The sequence below is a fragment of the Plectropomus leopardus genome, chromosome 9 (assembly GCF_026936395.1).
Source record: "Plectropomus leopardus strain MGB_pleo_1.0 chromosome 9, ASM2693639v1, whole genome shotgun sequence".
NCBI lineage: Eukaryota > Metazoa > Chordata > Actinopteri > Perciformes > Serranidae > Plectropomus > Plectropomus leopardus.
Genome location: NC_142184.1, coordinates 170,001 through 180,000, shown reverse-complemented (window position 1 = coordinate 180,000; position 10,000 = coordinate 170,001). Strand labels below are relative to the sequence as shown.

Below are 10,000 nucleotides of genomic sequence, written 5' to 3'. Positions count from 1 at the left end.
TATATATATATATTTACATGGAGTGTGTTATATTACAGACGGAGTTTTGTGTTTTATTCTACTATATTATAATTATTCTGTGTTACGTTACGTTGTATTATTTTTAGGATTATTAAACGACGAATTTTGTTTAATTTCAGATTGTCTTGATGAGGACTCAGACTGACTTAATGTGTCTGTGGTCACGCGGTGATGATGTCAGTGATCAGGGCCTTGTGGGTTAACCTCGGAGCCCATTTTCATTCAGATATCTGGAGGTCAGAGGTCAGAGGTCAGTGGTGAAATGACCCTGCTGTTTTTGGAGCGTTACTCTGCAGACGTTCTAAAAGTTCAAATGCTTAATAAAATATTTTCCAGTATTTTGATAAAATCACTGATTTTCGGTCGTTGTCGTCAGCTGAGCGAGCGTCCTCGTGTCTGTGAGTGTGTGACGGACACACGACGGACGGCGTCCTCCTCCTCCGAGCGCTGACTGCCGCACATTTTCACCTTCGTCACGTCTTTATTTAAAAAACAGAATTTCACCGAAAAGTTTAATCTCATGTCTGTAAAAATATGATCATGATTTAATCCAAAAACATCCTGAACCACACACACACACACACACACACACACACACACACACACACACACACACACACACACACACACACACACACACACTCACACACACACACACACACTCACACACACACACACACACACACACACACACTCACACACACACACACACACACACTCACACACACACACACACACACACACACACACACACACACACACACACACACTCACACACTCACACACACACACACACACACACACACACACACACACACACACACACACACACACACACACACACACACACACACACACACACACACACACACACACACACACACACACACACACACACACACACACACACACACACACTCACACTCACACACACACACACTCACACGCACATGCACACACGGGCACGCACACCTACGCAATTACACTGGTGTGCATGCACACACATGCACACGCACGTGCGCATGCACACACATGCAAATGCACACACGCACACATGCACACACACACTCAGACATCAGGCTGTGTGTGTGTTTTCTCTTTGTCTGTTTGATTGATGTGTGTGTGTGTGTGCAGTGGTGCATGTGACCCTGTGTGTGTGTGTGTGTGTGATTAATATTGCATGAGGTGGACAAACACTCCCAGCTGAGCTTCAACACACACACACACACACACACACACACACACACACACACACACACACACACACACACACAGAGGAATGAATGCATCACTGCCACATGAGGTCACACACACGTTTTACCAGCAGTGTGTTGTGTCACAGATAAGATGAGGTTGATAACACACACGCACACACACACACACACACACACACACACACACACACACACACACACCAAGTGGTTGCCGTGACGACCTGCACAGTTTGTGATTCTCACCTGCTGCGAGCGCTCAGCTGTGAACCAATCAGACGACAGGAAACAAAGAGAAAGTTTGACACACCTGAGCAGAGACGGCGTGTGCAGACAGAGTCTCACTCTGACACATTTTCACTCATCAGCTCATCAGTGCGGATCAGCTGATCGGGATTGATCCGCTGATCAGTGTTGATCACTGTGGATCAGTGTTGATCACTGTGGATCAGTGTTGATCAGTGTGGATCAGTATCGATCAGCTGATCGGGATTGATCAGTGTTGATCAGTGTTGATCAGTGTGGATCAGTGTTGATCAGCTGATCGGGATTGATCAGTGTTGATCAGTGTTGATCAGTGTGGATCAGTGTTGATCAGTGTGGATCAGCTGATCGGTAGTGATAAGTGTGGATCCTGATGAGCAGGGCGCTGTTTTTGTGTTTTTATTGATTGTGCTGAAGGAGAAGAAGCCGCGTGGTTTCAGAGTTCACTTTTCTTTGTTTCATTCAGCGTTTTTTTATTTTTATTTCCATGGTCATTTTTAGCAGTTGCCTCCCATCATGCACTGGGGCTCACAGTGGGATTATTGAGCCGCCCACAGCAGCAGCTGATGGAGGAGAATCAGAGCAGAGGAGCCCAGAGAACATTAGAGAACCAAAAAGAACATTAAAGCATATTAGAGAACCTTAAAGAAGTTTAGAAAACATTTAAGAATCTTAAATGTGCTTTCATGTTCTCTAAGGTTCTTTAATGTTCTTAAAGAACCTTAGAGAACACTAAACAAAACACTGGCAGCTTTATTTCTATTGCAGCTGATCAATGAAGTCGATCTAATCAATAAAGTCGTTCTAATATCTTTTCTTTGGTATCAGAGCGAAGAAGATCTTCGTCTCTTCCTCCGTCCCACAATTCCTTGCAATTTAGACGTCACGTTGTAGTTTCTTAAACTTCGGGCCCGTGGCGGCTCAGGGAAAACGACCCTCGGCCTCAGGTGTCGTGTCAGGACAAAAACTCTAGTATAAGCAGGTGCTGCGGAGATTACCGTGTACGCGTTTGTAGTTTTCGCTTGGCTACCAACGTCTCCACGGCAACGAATGTAACAAACGTGGAGCTTGTTTATCAGCGGCTTTATAGATCTGTGGTCTCGCGCCCTCGCAGACGTGATGACGGTAAACACGTCACGGTACATAGGACTGAAGTCCGCAAGTCCGGAGGGCGGAAATTTAAACGCTGCCACTCAGCCATGTTTTAACGTCATGTGACTTTGTTGGACTTTTTCTTTGTCTTTGGGTTTAATCGCGGTTGGCGTCCATAAAGTCTAATTACGGCCGCCCGCGGTTACTCATCATATGAGCGATAAAAGACAGAAAACTGTTTCCATCGCAGTTTTGTGAAATGTTTACAGTCACCTGAAATAAAATCTCATGGGAGTTTTTTTGTTTCGTATTCGCGGTTTGAGTGTGAGACGTGCTTTGGGACAGACGGACGTTTGTGTGTCCTTCACACTGAGCTGTAAAACAGATTTACTGTCTCTGTCTCTGTCTCTGTCTTTAACTTCACGCCTCTAACCGCTGATTAAATATTAATGTCTGTGGCCCCGCCCACCTCGCTGTGTGCAGGGCTAAGTCCCGCCCCTTGTATTTCCTGTGGGATTCTCTCTGACAGTAAATGTCTCTCGCCCTCTCTCTCTCTCTCTCTGGTGGTGTGTGTGAATGTCTCTCGCCCTCTCTCTCTCTCTCTCTCTGGCGGTGTGTGTGAATGTCTCTCGCCCTCTCTCTCTCTCTCTCTGGCGGTGTGTGTGAATGTCTCTCGCCCTCTCTCTCTCTCTCTGGTGGTGTGTGTGAATGTCTCTCGCCCTCTCTCTCTTTCTCTCTCTCTCTGGCGGTGTGTGTGAATGTCTCTCGCCCTCTCTCTCACTCTCTCTCTGGCGGTGCGTGTGAACGTCTCTCGCCCTCGCTCTCAGAACAATGTGGCGTTCACAGTAATGGGATTACAGCCATCCAGCCGGCTGCTCGCCCGCCCTCCCTCCCTCTCTCTCTCTCTCTGCTCGCTCGCCCGGTGTGCGTCTTGGTTCAGTCTGTTTTTCGGGGGGATGAAAGAAAGACGGACGCTCTGCTGAATGAAGTAAGTGTCTGTGTGTGTGATTGACAGCTGACTCGGCTTAATTGTGTGTGATTTAATTAGCGCGGCAGGACTGTGATTGGTGAGGAGGGACGTTCACGCTCGCCGTGTCTCTGTGTGTGAATAAGTTCCTGACAGAAACGCCTCGACGCGGCGTCCGTCTCTGTGGATTCACGTACGTGTTGGTGGTTTCAGATTCAGTGATGATTTCTGATGGGATGTATTTCAGCCATGTGTTGAGTGTGAACGCTGCGAGGCTGAAAATGTCTCCTGGTGGAGGAACGGTGTGAACGATGGGTTTGGTGTCTTCGCTGGCTGGATCAGTTTGTGTGATCGAGTGTGACGACGGCTCATCGCAACGTTTCTGACACGCAGCGAAGAAGAGTTCCCGTTTCAGCATTTTAACGTTTCGGCAGATCGAACTTTACATTTCTTTACAGGCTGTTCCCTGTGTGAGCGCTCGCCTTTTATTGTCCGTAAAATCATCTGTGGAGTCAAAGTTACAGTAAATGTACTCAGTTACTTTCACCGCCGACAGCAGGACCTTCAGACGGCTTTATTGGCACTCAAACTGGCGTCTACTATTTCTTTATTTTTGTTTAGAAATGTTTCGCACGTTCCTGTGAGATAAAACATCGTAGACACATGAATTTTTCACTGATGACTGGACGATTATACAAAATGCTGATCAGTAAATGTGAAACCAGTCGGCCTGATGGGGGCGCTGTAATTCAGGCCCAAGACCAGTATGAAGAAAGGCCACGCCCCTCACAGCATACGAAATATTGACTTAATTTCAGCCCTGAGAAGCAGCTCAGTGAGCACCACGAAAGGTCTCGCAAACAAAAACAGTCCGACCGATTTGTGTCATTTTAACGTTCTGAAAACACGTTGCAGCTCCAACTGCGACCAGATTCTCTGTAGATCGTTTCTGCTCTGAGCTCACCGACGGTCACCGAAAACCTGCTGACACGACGTCGCGTTTTGAAAATATTGAACAATAAGCTTCAGAGGGGGCGTGGCTCCGTATATAAATAGACTCTATAAACACTGATCCAGTTATCACAAACCTGCAGGAAACGTCCACTAACGGACACAAACCTGAACGTTTCCTCAGAGACCACCTGGGGGGCGCCACTGAGGCGACCACCGGGGGGCGACCACCTCGGGAGCAGAAAATGTTCATCACGAACATTGACCTGCGTCTGTGACAGTATTTTAAGGTCGCTCAGTAGGGGGCGCCACCGGCTCCATACAAGAGTTGCAGAGTGCTGCACAGTTCGGACCAAAACTCGTTCAGCTGCGTTCTGCCACCCACAGAGACCCGGTCCTGGTCCGGGTGTGAGCCGGTCCTGGTCCGGGTGCAAGCCGGTCCTGGTCTGGGTGCGAGCCATTAATGTGACCCCCAGATAGACCGATCCGGCTGCAGCGGGCAACGCGTAGACGTGGTTTTTGGTTTTTGGTTTTTGGTTTTGTCAGATGCGGGTGGACCACAGTGGTGATTTGTGGACCCTGAACTGAAGACCGCCGACTTGTGTGTGTGTGTGTGTGCGTGTCTCTGTGTGTGTGTGTGTGTGTGTGTGTGTGTGTGTGTGTGTGTCTGTGAGTGTGTCTGTGTGTGTCTGTGAGTGTGTCTCTGTGTGTGTGTGTGTGTGTGTGTGTGTGTGTGTGTGTGTGTGTGTCTGTGTGTGTGTCTCTGTGTGTGTGTGTGTGTGTGTGTGTGTGTCTCTGTGTCTCTGTGTGTGTGTGTGTGTGTGTCTCTGTGTGTGTGTGTGTGTGTGTGTGTGTGTGTGTGTGTGTGTGTGTGTGTGTGTGTGTTTGTATGTGTGTGTGAGTGTGTATGTGTTTGTGTGTCTGTGAGTGTGTCTGTGTGTGTCTGAGTGTGTCTCTGTGTGTGTGTGTGTGTGTGTGTGTGTGTGTGTGTGTGTGTGTGTGTGTGTGTGTGTGTGTGTGTGTGTGTGTGTGTGTGTGTGTGTCTCTGTGTGTGTGTGTGTGTGTGTGTGTCTGTGTGTGTGTGTGTGTGTGTGTGTGTGTGTGTGTGTGTGTGTGTGTGTGTGTGTGTGTGTGTGTCTGTGTGTGTCTGTGTGTGTGTGTGTGTGTGTGTGTGTGTGTGTGTGTGTGTGTGTCTGTGTGTGTGTGTGTGTGTGTGTGTGTGTGTGTGTGTGTGTGTGTGTGTCTCTGTGTGTGTGTGTGTCTCTGTGTGTGTGTGTGTGTCTGTGTGTGTGTGTGTGTGTGTGTGTGTGTGTGTGTGTGTGTGTGTGTGTGCGTGTCTGTGTGTGTGTGTGTGTGTGTGTGTTTGTGTGTGTGTGTGTGTGTGTGTGTGTGTGTGTGTGTGTGTGTGTGTGTGTGTGTGTCTCTGTGTGTGTGTGTGTGTGTGTGTGTGTGTGTGTGTGTGTGTGTGTGTGTGTGTGTGTGTGTGTGTGTGTGTGTGTGTGTGTGTGTGTGTGTGTGTGTGTGTGTGTGTGTGTGTGTGGAGGTTCAGCTGATTTAACCCTTCGTTCATTCTCACTTGTTAAACTGCTCAGAGACACAGAGCTGGATTAATTTAATAGAGCTGCTGCTCCTCTCTCCTCCTCCTCCTCCTCTCCTCTGCTCCTCTCCTCCTCATATCTTCTCCTCCTCGTCTCTCCTTCTCTCCTCCCCTCTCCTCCTCCTCTCCACATCCTCTCCTGCTCCTCTCCTCCTCCTCTCTTCACCTCCTCCTCCTCATTTCTCCTCCTCTCTCCTTCTCCTATCCTCTCCTCCTCCTCTCCTCTGCTCCTCTCCTCCTTTTATCTTCTTCTCCTCCTCTCTCTTCCTCCTTTCTGCATCCTCCTCTCTCTCCTGCTCCTCTCCTCCTCTCTGTTTTCCTCTGTCCTCCTCTCCCCTCTCTCCTCCTCCTCTCTCCTCCTCCTCCTCTCTCCTCCTCTCCCCTCTCTCCTCCTCCTCTCTCCTCCTCTCTCCTCCTCTCTGTTTTCCTCTCTCCTCCTCTTTCCTCCTCTCCCCTCCCTCCTCCTCCTCTCTCCTCCTCTCTCCTCTCTCCTCCTCTCTCCTCCTCTCCTCCTCCTCCCCTCTCCTCTCTCTCCTCTCTCCTCCTCCTCTCTCCTCCTCCTTGACTCTGATTGTAGCATCTTGCTGTCTCTGTCCAGCTGTTGTCTCTGTCCCACTGTTTTGTCCGTCCAGCTGTTTGTCTTTGTGTTTATTGTCTTGACAACTGAATCAGAACCAAACGTGATTTAATGGAGGAGCAGCAGCATAGATAGTTCGAACAGCACAGACCGGACCCGCACAGACCGGACCCGCACAGACCAGACCCACACAGACCGGACCCACACAGACCAGACCCGCACAGACCAGACCCACACAGACCAGACCCACACAGACCGGACCCACACAGACCAGACCCGCACAGACCAGACCCACACAGACCAGACCCACACAGACCAGAAACACACAAACCGGACCCACACAGACCAGACCCACACAGACCGGACTCACCCAAACCAGACCCACACACACACTGGACCCACACAGACCGGACTCACCCAGACCTGAGGAACCTATGAGCGGAGGTTTCAGGTAAACACCTGTCATGTCATGTGGCCTCCTGCTGATTAGAAGTGTGTGTGTGTGTGTGTGTGTGTGTGTGTGTGTGTGTGTGTGTGTGTGTGTGTGTGTTAATTGGAGAGGAGGGTGCAGTGATAATATATTCATACACACACTGAGAGACAGGATGTGTGTGTGAACGAGCAGGAGAGGTGATGGGTGTTAATGATATCGATGCTAATTCCATCACTCTGTGTGTGTGTGTGTGTGTGTGTGTGTGTGTGTGAGTGAGACTCTGTGTGTGTGTGTGTGTGTGTGTGTGTGTGTGTGTGAGTGAGACTGTGTGTGTGTGTGTGTGTGTGTGTGTGTGTGTGTGTGTGTGACTGTGTGTGTTTGACTATCAAAGTCTTGTAGTTATTAATATTTAATGGTTGCAGTGATCAGTATTCAGTTTGTGGAGGTTTAGTTCACATCAGCTGCTGCAGAGAACTGCAGTAAAGTACAGTAGAAACACATACAGAAGAATACAGTAGAAACACATACAGGAGAATACAATAGAAACATACAGGAGAATACAGGAGAAACAACACAGGAGAATACAGTAGAAACACATACAACAGAATACAATAGAAGCACAGGAGAATTACAGTATTATTATTATCATTTAGTGTTTTTACTCATTTTGAATTATTTGTTTTTTCTCGTTCTCAGTAAATGAGTGTCAGGATGTTGAAAACAAAAAAAACTGAATCTAAAAGTTGGCAACGTGAAGCATCTGAATGGAGTCCAAACATTGTGCGTTCATCTTTCAGATTTATTTCGGGTGTGTGAAGCGTTTGTTGTCCGTTTGTCAGATTTATTTCGGGTGTGTGAAGCGTTTGTTGTCCTGCGAGAGTTAATCTGCTCTTCTTCTTCTCTCATTATTTTGATCTGGTGTCCTGGATTAAACCAAGCAGCGTCTTTCTCTCTCCTGGTGCTGATGTGATCCTGCTGTCAAACAGCGCCTGCTGCGTCTTTACATCAATACAAACACCGTTAATCCAGATTAACGACAGCGGCAGGAATAGCAGCTCCGTCCCCATGAAGACACGAGGACACACAGACGCTCCTCTGTCTCCGCAGAAAGGAGGAATTAGCTCCATTCAGCTCTCAGCGGATCAGAACACAGCGACCCAGAATCAGACCAGTCCTCCCTCTGACGGAGACAAAGACATCCGCTGAGGATGGGCAACAGTCCTGCAGTCTGTCTCACACACAGACAGATTCATTGTGTCCAGCAAGAGACATCCGTCTCACTGTTTCCACTGCAGAGACTAAGACACTTCATCACTCTCTAACTTCATGATCCAGACCGGACAAACTGGGAGGGACTGGGACAGACTTGGAGGAACCTGGACTAACTGGGACAGACTGGATTGTGAGTTGTCCTGGCAGGGACAGACAGTGTCCCCAGCAGGCTGTAGTGGTTGGTCCGGTGGAGGTTCAGGTCTTCAGGTCGCAGTAGACGGTGTCCGTTTTTTTTAAGTTGCGTCAGATAGAAATTCAACGTGGCGTCCGTGGTTGTTCTGCAGCTGTGTGTCCTGAAGTCCCACAATGCTTTGTGTTGCTCACAAATGCCACGCCTCTCTGTCTCCATGGTAACCAGGTTATTAACAGAGGAGGGCTGTTTGTGTTTAAACACTTCATTTAGTCTCTGTGGCAGCAAGCTGCGTCACCACGGCAACAAATTGACTTCCTGTGGCTGCGACGACGATGATGATGATGATGAAGGTGTGTGCATAGTCAGCTCTGTGACTCACTCACACACACACACACACACACACACACACACACACACATACCCTGCAAAATGCCTTTTTGGGAAATTACTTTTTTATTTTGTATCAACACACACACACACACACACACATTAAGCCCAGCCAGGAATTAATGTGTGTGTGTGTGTGTGTGTGTGTGTGTGTGTGTGTGTCACAGTTGTCACACACCCTCGATGATATCAAACCATCCTCAACTCTCTGAGCGCCGAAAAATATTCATGAGCTCACCAGGGGAGTGTGTGCTTCTGTGTGTGTGTGTGTGTGTGTGTGTGAATAATAATAAAGCCAAACAAATGACAAAATAATCCTGAAACAGGAAAAAGACAAAGAGGGAAAACAAATAGTCAGGTGGAAGAAAACTGCATTCAGGGCCGCAGCTCCAGATCCAGAGGCCGCGTGCCTCAGGGGCCGCGTGCCTCAGGGGCCGCGTGCCTCAGGGGCCACGTGCCTCAGGGGCCGCGTGCCTCAGGGGCCGTGTGCCTCAGGGGCCGCGTGCATCAAGGGCCGCGCCCTCCTCCTCTTCATCTGTGTCTCTCACGCCTGTTTTTTTCTTTTTCTTGTTTTCTGTGGATCTCAGATTTCGGGTCTTTGTTGAAGTTGTGTTGGTTGGAGTTGCAGTGTGTGTAACTGTGTGTGTTACAGTGTGTGTAACTGTGTGTGTTACAGTGTGTGTAACAGTGTGTGTAACAGTGTGTGTAACTGTGTGTGTGTGTGTGTGTGTGTGGTACAGTGTGTAAAACAGTGTGTATGTGTTATATTGTGTGTTGCAGTGTGTGTTACAGTTTGCATACAGTGTGTATTACAGTGTGTGGAACAGCGTTTCAGTGTGTGTTGCAGTTTGTGTAAGTTTATGTTACAGTGTTTGTAACAGTGTGTGTTTCAGTGTGTGTGTGTGTGTGTGTGTGTGTGTGTGTGTGTGTGTTACTGTATGTGGTACAGTTTGTGTTGCAGTGTGGTACAGTGTGTGTTATAGTGTGTGTGTGTGTGTGTGTGTGTGCGTGTGTTACGGTGTGTGTTGTAGCTGAGGTCAGTGCTGCCTGGCTCTGAGGATCTGAAAGTAGGACACACTGAGACGGAGACACAGT

General features: G+C 48.5%; 1 protein-coding gene across 3 annotated transcripts in view; it reads left to right on the top strand.

The window, feature by feature from the left end:
• plxnb3 (plexin B3) overlaps positions 1-10,000 on the top strand; it is a 72,349-nt gene that overhangs the window by 20,767 nt on the left and 41,582 nt on the right. The window contains exon 1 of one of the 3 annotated variants that reach the window (XM_088081507.1): positions 3,322-3,576. The exons of 1 other annotated variant lie outside the window; for it this stretch is intronic. The gene's annotated coding sequence lies outside the window, so the exon portion shown is untranslated. Of the gene's footprint in view, positions 1-3,321; positions 3,577-7,993; positions 8,869-10,000 lie in introns of those variants that run through there. One more of the 3 variants, XM_088081508.1, reaches the window with a different exon arrangement.